The sequence below is a fragment of the Typopeltis vanoorti genome, chromosome 19 (assembly GCF_054136105.1).
Source record: "Typopeltis vanoorti isolate ZY-2024b chromosome 19, IOZ_Tvanoo_1.0, whole genome shotgun sequence".
In the NCBI taxonomy this organism is placed as follows: Eukaryota; Metazoa; Arthropoda; class Arachnida; order Uropygi; family Thelyphonidae; genus Typopeltis; species Typopeltis vanoorti.
This window is the reverse complement of record NC_143567.1, coordinates 104,669,794-104,688,079: the sequence shown is the minus strand read 5'-3', so window position 1 is coordinate 104,688,079 and position 18,286 is coordinate 104,669,794. Positions and strand designations below refer to the sequence as shown.

General features: G+C 32.6%; 1 protein-coding gene across 2 annotated transcripts in view; it reads right to left on the bottom strand.

Annotated features, from left to right (window-relative positions):
* The window catches only part of LOC150096421 (uncharacterized), a 63,205-nt gene that overhangs the window by 7,929 nt on the left and 36,990 nt on the right, over window positions 1-18,286 (bottom strand). For both annotated transcript variants that reach the window (XM_090408847.1, XM_090408846.1), the window contains exon 3: window positions 217-356. The gene's annotated coding sequence lies outside the window, so the exon portion shown is untranslated. The remainder of the gene's footprint in view (window positions 1-216; window positions 357-18,286) is intronic.

The window sequence follows — 18,286 nt, the reverse complement described above, 5'->3', positions numbered from 1 at the left end:
CGCTTTCCATGTATACTCAGATAACCCGGAGCGATCAAAGTGGAAGTTGTCCTTACAGTCAACACACTGAAAGTAGTAGTTGCCGTTAATAGGCAGGTTCTTATCACAGCTAAGTACTTCCTCCATTTTGACAGGAATATTTGTTCTTTGATACTGACAGTTTTAAATTGAAAGAATTCTAAAAAAATGAATCGTATGAAATCCAGTAAGTCATACCTGAAATTAATCCTTATTTCCCTGAGAAGCCGGAAGGAACGACGAGTCGAAGGTCACGTATGCGTTCACTACGAAGGTCACCTCAAAATATCAAGGAGCACAAAATTCACAGGTCTGTTTACAGTAGAGTGAAGCGACACCTGTCATCAGACGTGTGAAATATTAACAAATATTAATAATACTATTAAGATGATAATAATAATTTTATTTTATGAAAAGTTTATTATCTTTCAAAGAAATTAGATGACTATAGTGTACATTTGTTACGTGTTATTAGAATTATTATAATTTTGAAAATATATTATAATTAACGTTAAAATTAATAGTAATCATAACAAGAACAATTTATGCGTTTTACATTACAACAGTTATATAGTTATTTCTGCATTTTACAATTTACATTTATATTTCAATTTATAGTTTATTTTAATTCAAAAGTAACATTTACAACTTCTCTTGAACTTATTAGCAACAGGGAATGTTGAATGCGTTCATTTCACTTTTTCACAATACATTTCTTAACATCGGTAATAATCTTTCATACTAAGGTTGTTGTTTTTTTTAATACCAATATTCTTATTGATCTTCGAGAATAGATATAGATACATTTCTTTTATTGCGATATTGTGTCTGTTGTTATGATACGTGTTGTAGAAAGAATTCTTTATTATTATTATTATACAAACACCTCCTGCAGTCAAGACTCATTGAGAGATGCAATAGTAAGATCCATTCTACCAGATATAATATTCATCATCTGATTTTCTCTTTCAGTCGTTTCCGACCATAGGTGATTTTGTAGGCTTTTCCCACAAAGTATTCCTTAGTGAGATTTTTTTTACAGGGTAGTTCAGCAATGCCTTCCGCAATCCCCCCCCCTCCCCAATTTTATCCGGGCTCAGGAGCGACACGTGTCTGTGACGTATTCATGACTGTAATCTACGTCGGTTACAGTCATGACGTTTTCATGACTGTAACCGACATGTGTCTGTGATGTATTCATGACTGTAATCTATGTGTGCTCATGGTTTGCCTGTTCTGAAGGCGAAAAACCCAAGTTTCCGGGTGAAAAACCTTCTACACCGTATGAGACAGGCTAACTCACCTTTAGTCGAAAGATACCAGATAAAAGTTCGTCACACCACTGACAGTAATCGAACCCAGGTCCTTCCGACAATAGGGCTTTGTCTATACTGACTGAGCTACGAAGGCTCTTCATAAACATAGTGCTCCTGCTCATTATTAAATTTCTCACCTTTAGTCGAAAGAGACCAGATAAAGGTTCGTCACACCACTGACAGCAATCGAAACCAGGTCCGTCGACCAAAGGGCTTTGTCTATACTGACTGATCTACGAAGGCTCTTCATAAACATAGTGCTCCTGCTCATTAAATTTCTGGATATGGCCAAATTAATTAATCTTTCTAATTCTAATAATACATTAATATTTCTTTCTTCATGAGAGCTTTCATTTCCAATTTTTTTTTATAAATTTTTTTTCCAATTTTTGCATAGGAAAATTTTTCAAGGATTAATTCCAGTTTTTCGTAGAATTCATCTTTATTGACTCTTCTGCAGTTTCTTTAGGTGCGTGTGGTCAATAAAGGTTATCTTGAACCATTTTGGTTTACTCTAAGCTTGCTTATTCTTTCATTAGAGGCTTCAAGTTTGATCACAGATGGCCACACTTTTCTCCTAGGTGATGACCCCTTTTCCAAATTCACGTGTATCAGAGTTGTTTCCACCATAAAGTAGCAAAAGGTTATCTTTCTTCAAATTTCCTTCTCCTGTCCATCGTGGCTCTTGTGTTACTATTACATCTATTTAATTTATGTATGATTTCTTGAAAGGCTCCAACTCTGTACAAGCTTGTGACATTCCATGAACCTATTCGAAAATCATTATTCCAAGAAAACTGGGTCGATATTCCGTTCAGTGAAGATTGCTTGGTATATGCTTGGTGACTAGTTGATTTTTTACGAGATGGAGCTGTCGGTCCCATGCTCATTCCCCAAGCTGACTCTCTTCCTCTGATCCCTCACCTGTGACATGTCCATGTTGGCAGGGCTTGCTGGTAGCAACGCTACCACTCGTATACCTCACAAGATCATTGGAATGAGTAAGTCCCTCCACCTTGTCGTCGAGAGGGGGTGGGGACTTACTGATCATAAATTGGTTCAATGTTTGCGAACTCACCATCAGTGGCGTAGCTAGGGGGGTGCTGAGGATGCGGTCCGCCCCAGGCGGCACTTTTTTGGCGGTTTTCACGTGAGACACAATTTATTTTTCGACGATTCTTTTATGTTAACTTAGTAATTTTTATTACTTAATTAATAATTAGTTTTTAACAACTATACTTACAACTAAAATAAATATAATATAAATATAAGAAAACTATTACATTTCCCTGTCATACTATAATTCAAATTCTTAAAAATAAAACAATGAAATGCATGGCACGGCGATTGAGAACTATTCAGGACGAGTTTATAGAAATTTTGGGAGAAAAAATAAAGAAGCAAACTTATCGAGCAAGTAAAAGCAAAGTACTTTTCTATGATATTCAACAGCACCCCTGATATTTTTCATAAGGATCAAACGAGCCAAGTTTTACGCTATGTTATGATCGATGGCAATAAAATGAAGGTTGTGGATTTTTTTTTTAATTTTTTATTTCATTGAAACAAAAGGGAAAACCGCCGAGAATATTTCAACTATGATTTTGCAAAAATTAGAAAACGATGAAATCGATATTCAGAATTATAGAGGACAAGCATATGATGCTGCTGCTGTGGCTGGTGAACATACTGGCGTTCAGAGATACATCAAAGAAATTAATGGAAAAGCGGAAATTGTCGCATGTACAAATCACTCGCTGAATTTGGTGGTGTACATGCAGCTTCTGTTGCTGTAAATTCTGTTTCCTTTTTTTGGAAATGTGGAACGTTTGTTCACGTTCCCCCCCCCCCCCTCTTCAACCCATCGCTTGGATATTCTGACTTCAGTCATTGGTCAAAGTGTCAAGCATGTAGTAGAAACTCGGTGGAGTGCACGGGGAGATGCTGCGAGTGTTGTAAAAAAAAATTACTGTACTCGAAAATATTATGTGCTGTAGAATATTTAATTGGTGAAGAAGAAAATAAAGTTACCAGATCAGGTGAGATGCCAGCTTGCTGCGTTACAATCGTTTTCTTTCGTGCTTGGCCTGTGGGCAAGGCTCGCTTAACACGGTAAGCAGACGATGCGTCGCCTTCTTTAAAGGGCGCTGAAGTGAGTAGGCAAAATAAAATAAAAACAAATTTCAATATTAGCGTTTATTCAATGTGGATGTACACTAAATATAGTGTAATAAAAACACTGCGACTTTTAATATTTAGCAAAACTGCACGTTGGTTTTCGTTTTATGAGTATAGAGCTAGTACCAGCTCTATACTACACATACGGGAACCGGCGGCTCCGGAACCGCTCTTGACTGAACAAAGTGCAACTCTTTTATATTGAATTAAAAGATACAACAACTAAATATTGTTTTTTGATACAGCCTATTCGTGGCGCTAGATACTATGCATGTGACGTGTGTTACGCATGCCTAAGGTAACTAGCGTCACGGCGAAATTTTGAACTAATTGATCAGCTGTCCTGTCAAACACCACGGTTTTTAGATACATTCCGATTTTAACTGTCAAAATAAATATTCTGTTAGTTAACTTATTTATTGTGCTAATAAACTAGTGTTTAATTTAGTTTCAGGTAATGTTCTTCACAAATTAATTTTTATTATGTTATTATGTGGAATTTGTGTTTTTACTTGCCGGTAAATTTGTGATAATAACCCTTGTAATATGTGTTCAAGAAAAAGAAAAATATCGAAGAAAACAGAGGATTCAATAAAATGATAGAGATATTTTGAAAATTGGGTAGAGAAATTTGCATTTATAGAAGTAAATGGAAATCCGCAATGTTTAATTTGCCATCTACGACTTCAAAATAAGAAATCAAGTAATGTCGAACGACATTTTCGAGGAAAATATTTAGACTTCAGTAAAAAATATCCTGAGGGTGATAATAGAAAAAAGCTATTGAAGAATTACAAAAGAAAACATTGCTTCAGCAAAGAAATTTCCCAACTTAGACGAAATCTTCGTGGAATACTACTAAAGCAAGTTTTTTGTTATCCCTTGAAATAGCAAAAGCGGGTAAACTTTTTACCGATGGTGAATTTCTAAAAAAATGCATGTTTAATGTCTCTGAAATTCTATTTAAGGATATGAAAAATAAGGACAAGATATGTCAAAAAATTAAAGATTTAACTCTTTCGGCTAAAACTGTCAAGGAATGGATTGTAACAAATTCTGCAGAAGTTTCAAATATGCAAATTATGGATATTAATTCTGCCGATTTTATATATATTGCGGTTGATGAATCAAATGATATTTCCGCTATGGCATAATACTGCGCGATGGCTAAATATATCATATCTTCCAATATTCGAGAAGAACTTCTTGATCTGCTAACACGTAAAGGACACACTACAGGTCAAGATATTTCAGAAAACCATCTAAAAGTTTACAGAATAAAAATATAAATATTAATAATATAGTATGCATTGCGACCGATGGCGCGCCTTCTATGATTGCGAAAAATAAGGGGTTGTTAAATTATTCTCCACTCATATTCCACATGGAGTTATTCATTTCATTGAATCAAGAAGCTTTAGTTGTAAATTCTTTGGGATTATTACCACAACTAAAAAAAAGTATTATCTTTATCAACATAAAGAATTGGTGAGATTTACATCTGTACGGTGGTTATCAAGAGCATTAAAATGTTTTTTTTTTCTTTATTTTTTTCAGTGCTTAAAAGAAGTAACAGTTTTCTTAACCACTAAAAATTATAACTTAAATGATGTGGAACTTCTCAGTAATCCCGAATGGATACAAAATTTTTGTTTTTTATTGACAGAATATTTTAATAAGCTAAATTTGAAGTTGCAAGGGAAGGGAAACACAGCCTTACAATTACTAGAGATAATCGTTACCTTTGAACAAAAAACTAAGCGTGCTTTCGAAGTGTTACTAAAGAAAATTTATATATTTTGAAAATCTAAAAAATTATAGATTGAATTTAAATCAAGAAAAAGTTGATTGTAAAATATTCGCTGAAATGATTACTGTAATTTTAGATTCATTTACAAGCAGATTTCAAGATTTTAAAAAACATTAGGAGATGATGAAATTTATATTACATCCGTTAAATTGCAATTTAAAATTAATAGATATTGAAGCGTTTCCCGGAATGTCAATTGCAGAACTACAAATGGAGCTTCTGGAAATTCAGAATAAATGCATCTGGGTACAAAAATTTCAGGAAATGGTAGCACAAATTGAAGAAAATTGGGAAACTATGGAAGAAACACCACAGAAAATTATATTTGAATGTTAGAATTATTTCTCGACTAATTATTCAAATTCCAGATTACTTGCTTTTGGGGTTTTGACTCTTCTCGGTTCAACGTACAATTGCGAACAATTTTTTCTGTTCAATGAATTACATTAAAAATAAGTATAGGAACAAATTGACTGATGAAAGTTTGATAGCCTAATTACTATTAAAGTGCACGACATACAATCCAGATTTAAGTAAATCGGCTGAGAAGATGCAAAATCAGAAGTCTGATTAGTGAATTTTACAATTAAACAATCAAATATCTATTTAAATACATAATATTGTATTTTGTTTGGACTAATTCTTTTTGCAATACAAATTCCGACTTTTTTTTTGCAATATTATACTTACTTAAACATATTTTGCGATTAAAAACTTAATCAAACTTAATATTGTTTTATTTATTGACATATAAAAAATTTATATGCAAACATAAAAGTGGTATTTGATATCCGAAGTACTGAATTAAAAACAAATTTACCTAACTTTGAATTAACTGCAACTTTGAGTAACCAGGAAAAATCGAATTAAAGTTGCGGCTCCCAAAATTTTGTTTCAATTAATTTTTTTTTTTTTTTTTTTTTTTGGTGGAATGGAATGGAATGGCTCTTTGGTTCAAAAAGGTTCCTGACCCCTGAGCTGGCAGAACTACCTCGCCCCGGGAGAACGCTTGGGACGCCGTGTTACTGAGGGTCCTTAAGCTATTGATTATTATTATTATTTTTTTTTTTTTTTTTACATGCAAAGCATTCGCATTCGCCAGTTTGAATGCGAGCTCGCTTGTGTAACCGGCGCTTAATCTCTGTTACAAAGTGGTATTTGGTTATTATTTGTTAATTATCGAATTGATTGCTGAGCACATAGCGAATGTGCAGTTAAATCACACTGAGGTAGTAGAATCAAAATTTAAACTAAGGCTTTAGAAATAAAAATAAATAAAATAAAAATTTGCGTTTTTTTTATAATAAAAGATATAATGAAATATCTTTTATCTTTTATTGACATTTATTGTTTATCTTACCAAATTTTTTGTTCAATAGATTTTATTTGAGAATAAATTTGGGCATAATGGAGACGGAAAAAAAATTATCCGGATCTGCAAATAAGAAAAGAAAAGCGGCAAAAGAACTTGAAAAAGAGAAACTGAGAGTTTTCAGCTAACTAAATTTCTCAAAACGTCCGAAGATAACAAACAAGATGAAAATGAAGCGAAGCAACATTCCATAAATTCTGGGAACTTTCTACGCGGCTATCAAATACGACTTCCGATTTTGATTTATTAGAACTATCAACATCAGCCATATGCAACACTATAAATCTCTAAACTAGTTTTAATTCAAGTGATCCGGCAACTTGGCCAGCAATTATTAATGATAATATTCGAAAATTTCTCAAAAAACAAGGACCGAAACAAACAAAATAATTTTTATCCAAGTGATGATTGTTGTCGAAGTTTTAGCAATGTTTATTATATCAGTAAAGTAGCAAACAATGAAATTTTGCCGAGAAATTTTGCTCATATATTCCATTTCCGTAAACTGCGTTTATTGTTTTTGTTGCAAAATATTTTTAAATGAAAGAAACCAGAAATTAACTACCGATGGTTATTCTAATTGACAAAATTTATCGAAAACTCTTACTACTCATGAAGGAAGTGCGTCACATTTAAGATATTTCATAAAGTGGATGGAACTTAAAAAAACAATTAAAAGATCATAACACAATAGACTAACTTGAATAAGCATATGAAGTTGAGAAACTACATTGCGTGCTGTTCTTGATAGAATAGTCGTGATAATAAAATATCTTGAAGGGCAGTGTTTAGCTTTTCGTGGCACATCGGATATTATTTATGAGAAAGACAACGGCAGTTTTTTAAAATTAGTAGAATTATTTTCAAAATTCGATATTGTTACTGCAAATCATTTGGCCAAAATCCAGAACCGAAAAAAAAAAAAAAAATCGCTCATTATTTAAGTAAAAATATTCAAAATGAATTAATATCTTTAATTTCAAATGAAATTGTTCAGTCCATTGTTCAGATAATGACTATTGCCAAATATTTTTCTATAATACTAGACTACACTCCCGACAAAAGTCATGCTGAATAAATGACTGTTATTGCCAGGTTTGTCCATAAAGATAAAAGAAATTTAATTATTGTGGAAGAACATTTTTTTGGGATTGCTAGAAGATTTTGATTCAACAGTAAAGGGCTTAACCACGTCCCTCTTAGATAAATTAAAAGATTTAAATTTAGATATATTAAAAATTTGTGGGGACAAGGATACGATAACGGAGCGAATATGCGAGGAAAACACAGCGGCCTTTAGAGACATATATCGAATATTAATCCTCGAGCCCTTGTTCCGAGCGCAGCCCACATATTAAATTTGGTGATTGGTCGTTGATGCTGCTGAAGTTAATAATAAACAGCGAGTTTTTTTTTAGCACTATACAAGAAATTTATAATTTCTTTACTGCTTCGACTAAACGATGGAATGTACTGAAAAAGTACACCAAAACTGCACTTGAAACTTTATCTGATACTATTGTAGATGGAAAGCGAGGATTGACGCTCTTCGTTCGCTTAGTTATAATATTGGAGAAGTTTTAGATTCTTTTGTGGAAATTTATGATAATATTCAAATTGACAATAATACATAATATGAAGCAAAGACATTAGCTTTGGAAATTAAAGATTATGGATTTTTATGTTCACTTATAATCCGGTATGAAATTTTGTGCAGCATCAATCATAGTGAGTAAAATGCTTCAGAATCCAAACACAAATTTAAGTGAATCTATAAACGCGTTAAGTAATGTAATCGACTTTACTAAAGAACTTAGATCGGATAAAAATTTTATTGTTATACTCGAATCCGCAAGAGTTAGCTTTAGAAATCTCCCCTGAGTTCAAAAGCAGTATATTACGCAGACGTAAGAAAATATTCTGCTATGAATGTTCGGACGAAGCGCGAGTTGATCCGCAATCTAACTTTAAAGTTACATTTTTTCTTCAAATGGTAGACACTATTACTAATTCTTTGGCTGAAAGGTTTGATCTCTTGACAAGTCACTAACAAATTTCAGTTTTTATCTATTTTCAAAGAAAAAAATTTCTAATATGGATGAGGACACTTCAAGAAAACAGTGATGATTTACAAGTTGCGCTACTGATGGTGAAGAAAAGGATATAGTGACAGTTTAGATTTACTGAAAATATTGCAACATATATACACAAATGACTTAGAAAGCGTCTTTATTAATTTGACTATTTCTCTTCGAATATTTTTGACAGTTTCAGCAGCAAGCGGCGAACGATCATTTTCAAGACAAAAATTAATTAAAACATATCTAACATCTAATATTTCACAAGAAAGGATGGTTGGACTGTCAATGATCGCAATAGAAGGAGATATTTGCGAAAAATTAGAAACAAGGGAAATTTTGGATAAATTTGTTTCCATAAAATCAAGAAAAGTAAACTTTTAAATCTTTTAATTTTTCATACATTTCTTTTTCCATTAAAAATTAAACGATTCTTGTCATTGTGCATCCCTAATTATAACAGCTCAACGCCATTATTCGGCAACTTATGTATCTGTAATTCTAGTCTATGTGCATTTTTTGTATGTTTTACGATTTTTGATGTATTGTTAAATAAATAATCGATTCTATAATGCCAACAGATTCTTCTTCGCAATGAAATTATTTAATGGTAGTATTAAATTTACTGTCTTTCATTCTTCAAATCAGTGCAATAGAACAAAAGATTTATCTTTTTTCATATACTGTAGATATTATTGCAGAATTCTCAAATGCTTGTTTTGAAAAAATCGTTATGTTAAAGATTTGTATTTTTTAAAAGTCACATCTATTAAAATAAATATAAGCTTTTGTTTTCTTTCCTTGGAAAATACCATTATATGGCGCGTCATGCTTCAGTTTTAGAAACGAGTGTTTCTACTTTTATGAAAAGTAGAAACACTCGTTTCTACGTGATAATTCAGCAGAAACTTATTCGTCTTCTTGAAATTGCAATGGATGATTTTAATTTACTTTTTTGTATGATGCATATATTCCTTAATCTCCATAGATATGGAGAAAATATATGAAAGATAATTTATTTAAATTAAGGGGATATTAAATCCCACACTATTTCAAAGCCGAATAAGAAACTCAAAGATAGAAATCTATCTAAGATTTCTAGTATAAAAAAATATTCTGCAAAGTCTGATTCAATATGTATGCTAATTTCCAATTACACCCTCTCCTTTCTCTCTCTCGCTCCTTTCCTGAAACTGAATTATAAATAACTACTCTAATTTTCTATTGAAAGTTTTCACAGTATCTATTATTTCATTTTACCGTAATATGTAAGCCAATAATATTATTGTATTCGCAGAATTCCAGACTATTCTTTGCAATCTACAATCATTTGTAGATTGCAAGAATTTCTGAAACTTAGACTAATGTGTGTTGACATTAGTCTAAGTTTCAGAAATTCTTTGCTATATTTGCACCATATAAAAATGATTCACATGTATGCAATAAAAAAGAAATTCAGTACTCTCGGTTTTTTTTTTCTTAAAAAATTCCAAATTTCACTGCGGCTGGAAATAACTTTTGTCTTAGAAATACTAGATAATCTTCTCAGCTGGAGGTAAAGGCTAAAAGCTTAGATTGCCCTCAATGCTACTGAGAAAGAAAGACCACTTCATCAGAAGTCACACTAAAAGGCCTCAAGCAGTAGTGCATAATACATCACCAATGTCTTGTTTTGATTTCAAATATATCCTAAATAGAAATATCGAGATTTCTTTTACAGTCTGATATAATATGTATGTCAAAATCATTTTTAATTTATAATAATCAGTTTCACTTTTATCATCGAGAACTTATAAATTATTTGATTTAGTTATTTAAGAAAGAAAGAAATATTTGAATTAAGAAAAATATAGGTGCATAAGCGTTCAGTTCAGTTTTTTTTTTGGGGGGGGGGGACTCATCTATTCATCCTGCCGATGTTTAAAATAATTTATTTTCAAAACCATTCATAAGACAATTGTTACAAACGTAAATCACTTGGGAAGCATATTCATACATTTTAAAATTGTAGTAAAAGTGTCACTACTTCAAAAATTGCCACCTATCTAAACTAGTGGAAATGTCTTTTTTTTTAATATGCGGTGATTTCTTCTTTTTACTAAAAGAAAATGCCAGATAATGATGATAATAAGAAAATGCGTAGTATTTTCTTTTTCATTGAGTGGAGATTTGAGAATGAGGTGTTATAATGTACTTTCTTTGTGTGATTTTTGAAAAGAAAGTGCACGTGATTATTTTCTGCCTATTTTTGTCAACTGAACACTGGAAATAACGAGAATGACTAATTATAGCGGATTTGTAACGTTTATGACTTCTTGACTTGAAAAGTGAACCTGTGTCACTTGGAATATCCTCCATTAGGAAATTCCAAGTCAACATTTTGGTTGTTTCCAAGATATATATACACTTACAGATTTAGATAGACCACTGCTTGGGAACAACTTTCTGCTTTTATGAACAAGATATGTTAAATTGGATTACATTCCTACTTGAAAGCTAATTTTAAAATATCGCAAAATTATATTCATTAGTATTTCAAATGAACTCGCAGTTGAAAAACGAAACAAATTATTATTATTATTATAGTGCTCACTTCAATAATAATAATGTTTCTTTACTGTTGTAAAATGACCTTTAGTGGATGGAAGCAACAGAAAAAATATATAGGAGGAATTTATCTGAGACATGTCCTATACGGAATTCATTAAAATTTTATGATTGTTTTGAAGTATTTTACCTCCCCCCCCGCTTATAGCAACTGAAAAGTATGTTCATCTAATTTCGTATTTCATACTTTCATAGCACATCTCACATCTGATATGATTAAAGATTTTCCTATTAATTATCTATAAAGCAAAGTCGTCGCGTTCTTCATGCAATGTGTGTAAGTATTCTACGAAATTTGATTTTGCACAAAATAAAAATAACATAATCTGGAACGCCGGCAGCCCGTTTTTTTTTTTTTTTTTTAAATATTTCAAATAATTATCTCGAATTAAGTTCTTCCAGAACAAATAAAATGCATTGTCGACTAAGAGATTAGACAAAATTAGCAACAAAAAAAAAATAAATAAAAATAAAAAAATAAATAAAAAAATAAATAATAATCATATTGAATTCTCCAAGGTAATGCACAATATGAAGAAAGCATGTAAGTTGCTCACAAGGAACTGCGTTTCTTGTAAGCAACTCAGATCTAGGAATGATCGTCAGATAATCTGGTTAAGGTTTCTCTTCAGCGTGAAGGATTATCACACCTTCTAATAGACATGAAGGCCAATTTGCTCTTCTTATCCATGTTCTTTCAATAGATAGCAAGCATCTTATCTTTCAATAGATAGCAAGCATCAAACATCCAGTTGGGATGTTAATATATGTATTTTCAAAGTATACATTACATAAAAATATGTGTTTTGATATTTTGACTACATTTAAAAAAAAAAAAAAAGTAAGGCGCACTCAACTGAAAATTGCATCAGGACTCCAGAACCCCTAGAGCCGGCACTAACAATACATTTCATTTGTTCTCAAAGAAGTAATTCAAGATAATTATTTGAAAAAATGTTTGAAAAAAAAAAGCGGGCTGCGACTTTCCGGAGTTTGCTCTTTTTATTTTTGTTTAAAAACACATTTCATAGAATACTTCACAAATTCCCTGAAGGACGCACTTTGATGAGTCTGCTTTATAGATAATAATAAGAAAATCTTTAATCATATCAAATGTGAAGTGTGCATACTGTGAAATGTATGAAATACGAAATTAGAAGAAAGTAAATATTTATAATTCGGTTACTATGAGCGGTCGTAGCAGCAGGAGGAGGGGGATTAGGTAGAATACTTCAAAAGAAACATAAAATTTTAATCAATTCCATAATAGCACATGTCTCAGATATTTATAATTCGGTTACTATGAGCGGTCGTAGCAGCAGGAGGAGGGGGATTAGGTAGAATACTTCAAAAGAAACATAAAATTTTAATCAATTCCATAATAGCACATGTCTCAGATAATTTCATCATATATATATATATACAGGGTGTTCGGGATAAATTTGACATATTTATAATTAATTATATTTTTCCGTAAGTTACATGTATTAACACACACTTCTCTTCATTTAAAAGTTTGGACCCTTCTTCATTCATATACAAGATGTCAGAAAGGATGGATAGCTGGAACCCACCTGAATCATGGAAGAGAATAACTTGTATCATGATGATTCGTGCCCGCCATCAAAATAAGGATATTACGACTGCTGCCCAATGCTCCCTGAATACAGTAAAAACAATCAGGCATGAACTAGAGACTTGCAATAGTGACTACGAGGATGTAGCAAGAAGAAAGATCCCTAGCAGACGATCTGATTGCGTTCGTACAGCAGAATTCCTCGCAAATCTGCAAGAACAGGTGTTGAAGAACCCTGGCATTGGAATTCGGGCTTTGTTCGTGGAGTTGCTAACTGTAGTCAAGCCCTGGATAACAAGGGTAGCCAATGGTAGGCCGTATGTATGGCAGCAGGATTCGGCCCCTTGCCACACCTCTGGGAAAAGTCAAAAATGGTTGTCTGAGAATTTCTACGACTTCACCAGTCCAAATGTTTGGCCTCCAAACTCCCCAGACCTTAACCCCATGGATTATTTTGTATGGGGCGCAGTTGAAAAAGACACCAATCGCACTTCCAGTAATACAAAAGCCCAGTTAATGGATAAAATTAAAACAGTTTTTGCGGCCCTTCCCAGGGAGACTATAGCATCAGCTTGTTCGAGGTTCCGAAGCAGAATTGAAGCTGTGATCGATGCTAATGGTGGTTATTTTGAGTAAATCTTGTTGATAGTATTGTAATTAACTCTGCCTGTAATGTTTTTTTGTCAATTCATTAAATTTAATAGATACAAAGAAGATTTTCTTTTTCCTTACGAAACTGTCAAATTTATCCCGAACACCCTGTGTATATATATATATATATATATATGATATATAACAAAATAACATAGACACACACACACATCTACATATATAAATATAAGTGTGTGTTGATTCCACCCACGAAACGTTATTTTACAACGGTAAAGAAACGCCATTATTATTATTATTGAAATGAGAACTCTACAAATAACAATAATAATCTGTTTCGTGTTTCAACTACGAGTTCATTTCAGATACTAAATGTTATTTTTATTATTATTATTACTACGAGACACCTCCAGAGAGTCCAGACTCATTTAGGGAGAATACCTACTCTACAGCTGTCTCCGCCACTCGATCCACCAACAACTAACCGCAACTACACCAACACCACTAATATTTCCACAGATAATCACAAACAGCCATGCCCACGACGAGATTCGAACCAGCAGCCTTCTGGCAGGATAGCGAATGTAATACACAAATATAATTTTGCGATATTTTAAATTTAGCCTTGAAAGAATGTAATGTAACTTAACATATCCTGTTCATAAAAGCATATATATATATGTTACGGTTAAAGTGATAAATCCGGTAATTATAATTACCGGATATTATTAATAAACCCGGTTATTATTAATAATAACCGGATTTATCACTTTAACCGTAACATATACACCATGTCCTCACACAGGCTTTATTTATAATGTAACATTCGCTCCCCAGCGATGTATTCCTTGACGGTAATTGTCTCCTAATGCAATGTTTTCACGATGTCTACTTTTATATAATGGTATAACATTAGGCATTTTTATAATATCTAATCGTCAGCATAGCTCAGAGGAAAGTATCGTTCGTATCGAGTAATGCCTTGAACTTAAGCCTTTCTACAGCGCAAGCCTGCTGTAGAAAGGCTTAAGTTCAATTCCAGTCACTCAATAGAGGAAGTTTTTTAAGCCTTCCACTAATTCCTGAGTTAGTCGATCTATGGGCAGGCTGAATTTTCTCCCGAATAATTAATAAAATCAACTTTAGAATCGACTTTTTCTATAATGGAATTAAAAGCCATTAGCTGATTTCTTTCTTTTTATTTATACTTGTTCCTCTTATACAATGATCTGATATTGGGTTTTGTAATGTTATTATCCGCAGTTTAATTATGTCAATTATAACTTGTTCTCACAATAAACACGACTCTTTTTGGTCTCCAGATTAAAATACTCCCTTTAATCGTATTATTTAAATTCTCCATACTCGATTGCGTATCTTTAATCTTCTATCCATTAAAAATTCAATATGCAGTTCAATTTGTACGAAATTTATAACAAATTTTTGTGCGATATAATTCATTACGATGCTGGCAATAAACTTATCTTCACATATGGCAGTGATGGAAATGTTTTCATATAGAGGTAAAAATGTAGATCGTCCTTAGCTTTGGGCCGCCAGTGTATAAATAACTTCATATTTGCACATGAAAACTATAAAATTCATAAGCATTAATCTTATAAAATAATTTCATCATCATTCCAAAATGTTATCGAATGATATACAAATTTGAAAATTAAAATGAACAATATTAACATCAGCATAAAGCAGGCATGTCAAACTCATTTACCTCCAAGGGTCAAATTAAGAAATAAACATCAAGCCGCAGGCCGCAACAAGAAAAGAAATCTCGAAATAAAGAGGAAACAGATTTTTTAATATTACCATTACAGTATATAAATAAAAAATACAACCATGTTACAAAAATACATATCAAATATAAAGTTACATATTTAAATAAAATTATACATATGATTTTCTTGAAGAAACTTGAAGTTTTTCATTAACGAAATCTTCAAAATTTGGTTGAATTTCTTGAGCTGTAATCATTTTCAATATTTCTTGTACATGCTGATCTGTTAATCTTGATCTTTCCGCAGATTTATTGAAAACGGTTGTTCGCATAATTATGTGCTACCGAACATGGATAAAATACGCCTAATTGCACATGACACATTGGGGATATCCATCAGCTGATAAACAATTATAGAACTTTGGAATTCCAACATCCATATATTTCTGTTTCAGTACGGAATCGCACTGAATTTCGATTAATTCTACTTTAAATTGTCATCAACATTTTCAACATCAATCGATAGAGGAGAAATAAATAGGTAAAACTTTCAAAATGGGATAAAATTTCTTTTTGAATTTGTTTTTGCAAAAGTAATAATTTCTGTTTGGAAATTATAATTTCTGTCTGTCAAATAAAATGGTAACTACTTGATGTTTGCATTGTAGCTTAAGATTAAGTTGACTTGTAATGTCAGCTGAAAAAGCCAGGTCCTTTATCCATTGATCATTTTTTAATATTTCACATTCGTCAATTTTCCATTCTAAAAAGAAAAATGGTAATTTCGTCCAGCATTTCGAAGAATGGCTTTAAAACTTTGAGTGGAAAGCCATTTAATTTCTGTATATTATTATTATGTAAGGTGACTCCATGGAGTCAACAGACTCTTCGCGGGAGACCCAACATTGACATAACCATTATTCACACAATCATCCTTCCGAGGTGCATCACCTTACACTTGGGCACATTAAACTGGCAGCCATTTAGTTTAGCCCAAACCACCAGCCTATTTAAGTCATCCTGTAAGATATTCATATCATCTGAATAAACTATCGCTCTTCCCAGTTTGCATCATCAGCAAACAAGTGGATATCTACTTACAAACTATTCCCAATATCATTGATGTACAAATTAAATAACAGAGGACTGAGCCCTGAGGCACACCACTGGTCAACTGCCTTCTACTGGACTCTGCTCCACCATAAACCACTCCTTGATATCTATCGATTAGCCACCCTCTAATTCAAATCACTGGTCTCGGATCCAGACTCATTTGCTCCAATTTATGCAACAGAGTTGCATGTGGAATCTTGTCAAATGCCTTTGCAAAGTCCAAGAAGATCACTGAAAAAGGATTTCCTTTATCCAACTCCATTGTTACTTCATTATAGAAGGTGAGCGAATTGCCAAGGCAAGATCTATCCTTCACAAAACCATGTTGCCCCTTATAAAGTATCATATTGCTGTTCGCCCAGTCGTGAATTCTAATTTTTATCAATTTCTCCAGAACTTTAACCACTACACCCGATATATTGATTGGTCTATAATTTGCTACCTCAGTCCTGGTAGTATAAGGTAGATTGCTATATTCACTTTCTATATCTTCTAGAAAGTTACTAAATTGATCATGATTAAGCCCACTTGCACGAATATAATTTACAATTTTACTGACATTTTTGGGACATTTTTTGACCCAAAATGAGTAATCCAAATGAAAAACAACGAACCTATAAAATCAACGACTGGGAAGAAAACTATTGTTTTATCCAGAATTAAGATAAATGTTTTTGCTTATTGTGTGATGGTTTAATGTATAGTTTTATGATAAATGTTACATTATTTGTCCTACTTTCATAGTTAATTTGTTAATTGTCATCATTTGATATGAAAAGCAAGCATATATTTTCATAGAAAAAAATGCTGTTCCTGCCACACCACAACCAGGTTGAGAATCCCTGATCCAGATGATCTCTTTGAAATATTATAAGATTTCCAAGTTTGTAAATGTATTATATACAGTGTATTGCCCAAAAGTCACCATACATAGGAAAAATTAATGAACTCATATTATATTTAATATTATATATATATATATATATATATATATATATGTATGTTTGCCCTTGAAGTAATTTCAGGTCTGAGGCAACTCATAGTAAAGGTGGCATAAGCTCTGATCACTTGCCTCAGTATTCCATAATACAAAGCACATCTACTTGCGGACATGTATAATGCTATGTATTATGGGAAGGGTCACTACCCAGACCATTTTTGACCTTTACTGAGGTCGTGGGAGCCAGACGCATAGGCAAGTGATCAGAGCTTATGCCACCTTTACTACGAGTTGACTCAGACTTGAAATTACTTCAGGTGCAAATTTTATATCCAAGTTTATATCTCTTGTTATCTTTAACTTATAGTAGAACCAAGATAAAACCTAAATACTTTCGGTAAAATACTTTCTACATTTATATCTCCTCCAGAGATTTTTATTTAATAAGGTTAAAACACATTATGGTAGCTTGTTCTGGTAAAATACTTATAAGCGCTGTATTACTAAAATCTTGGTATTTCTAGGCCTGGCTCCCACTGATGAGACCTCAATAAAGGTCGGAACCGGTCTGGGTAGTGGCCCCTTGCCTTTAATACAAAGCATCATACATCTCCTTCACGAAATGTGCTTTGCATTAAGGGTAAATATTGAGATCAGTGATCAGAGCTTATTCTACTTTTACCATGAGTTGCCTTGGCCTTGCACTATGTGTAGGGTCATCTAGACTTGCAACACTTGCAGACGCAAACTTGACTTGTTTGTGTGTTTGCTTACTTGGGAAATGGAGTAAAACCAGGTTTGAAATAGCTTGGGATTTTTAAAATTTATTATACCCAAGGTAAAATACTTTCTACATATATACATATATATATCCACACACACAAACAAGGCTTCCTTATGCAGAGGTGCACGAGGCTCAATCTGGGGCCCCAAAAAT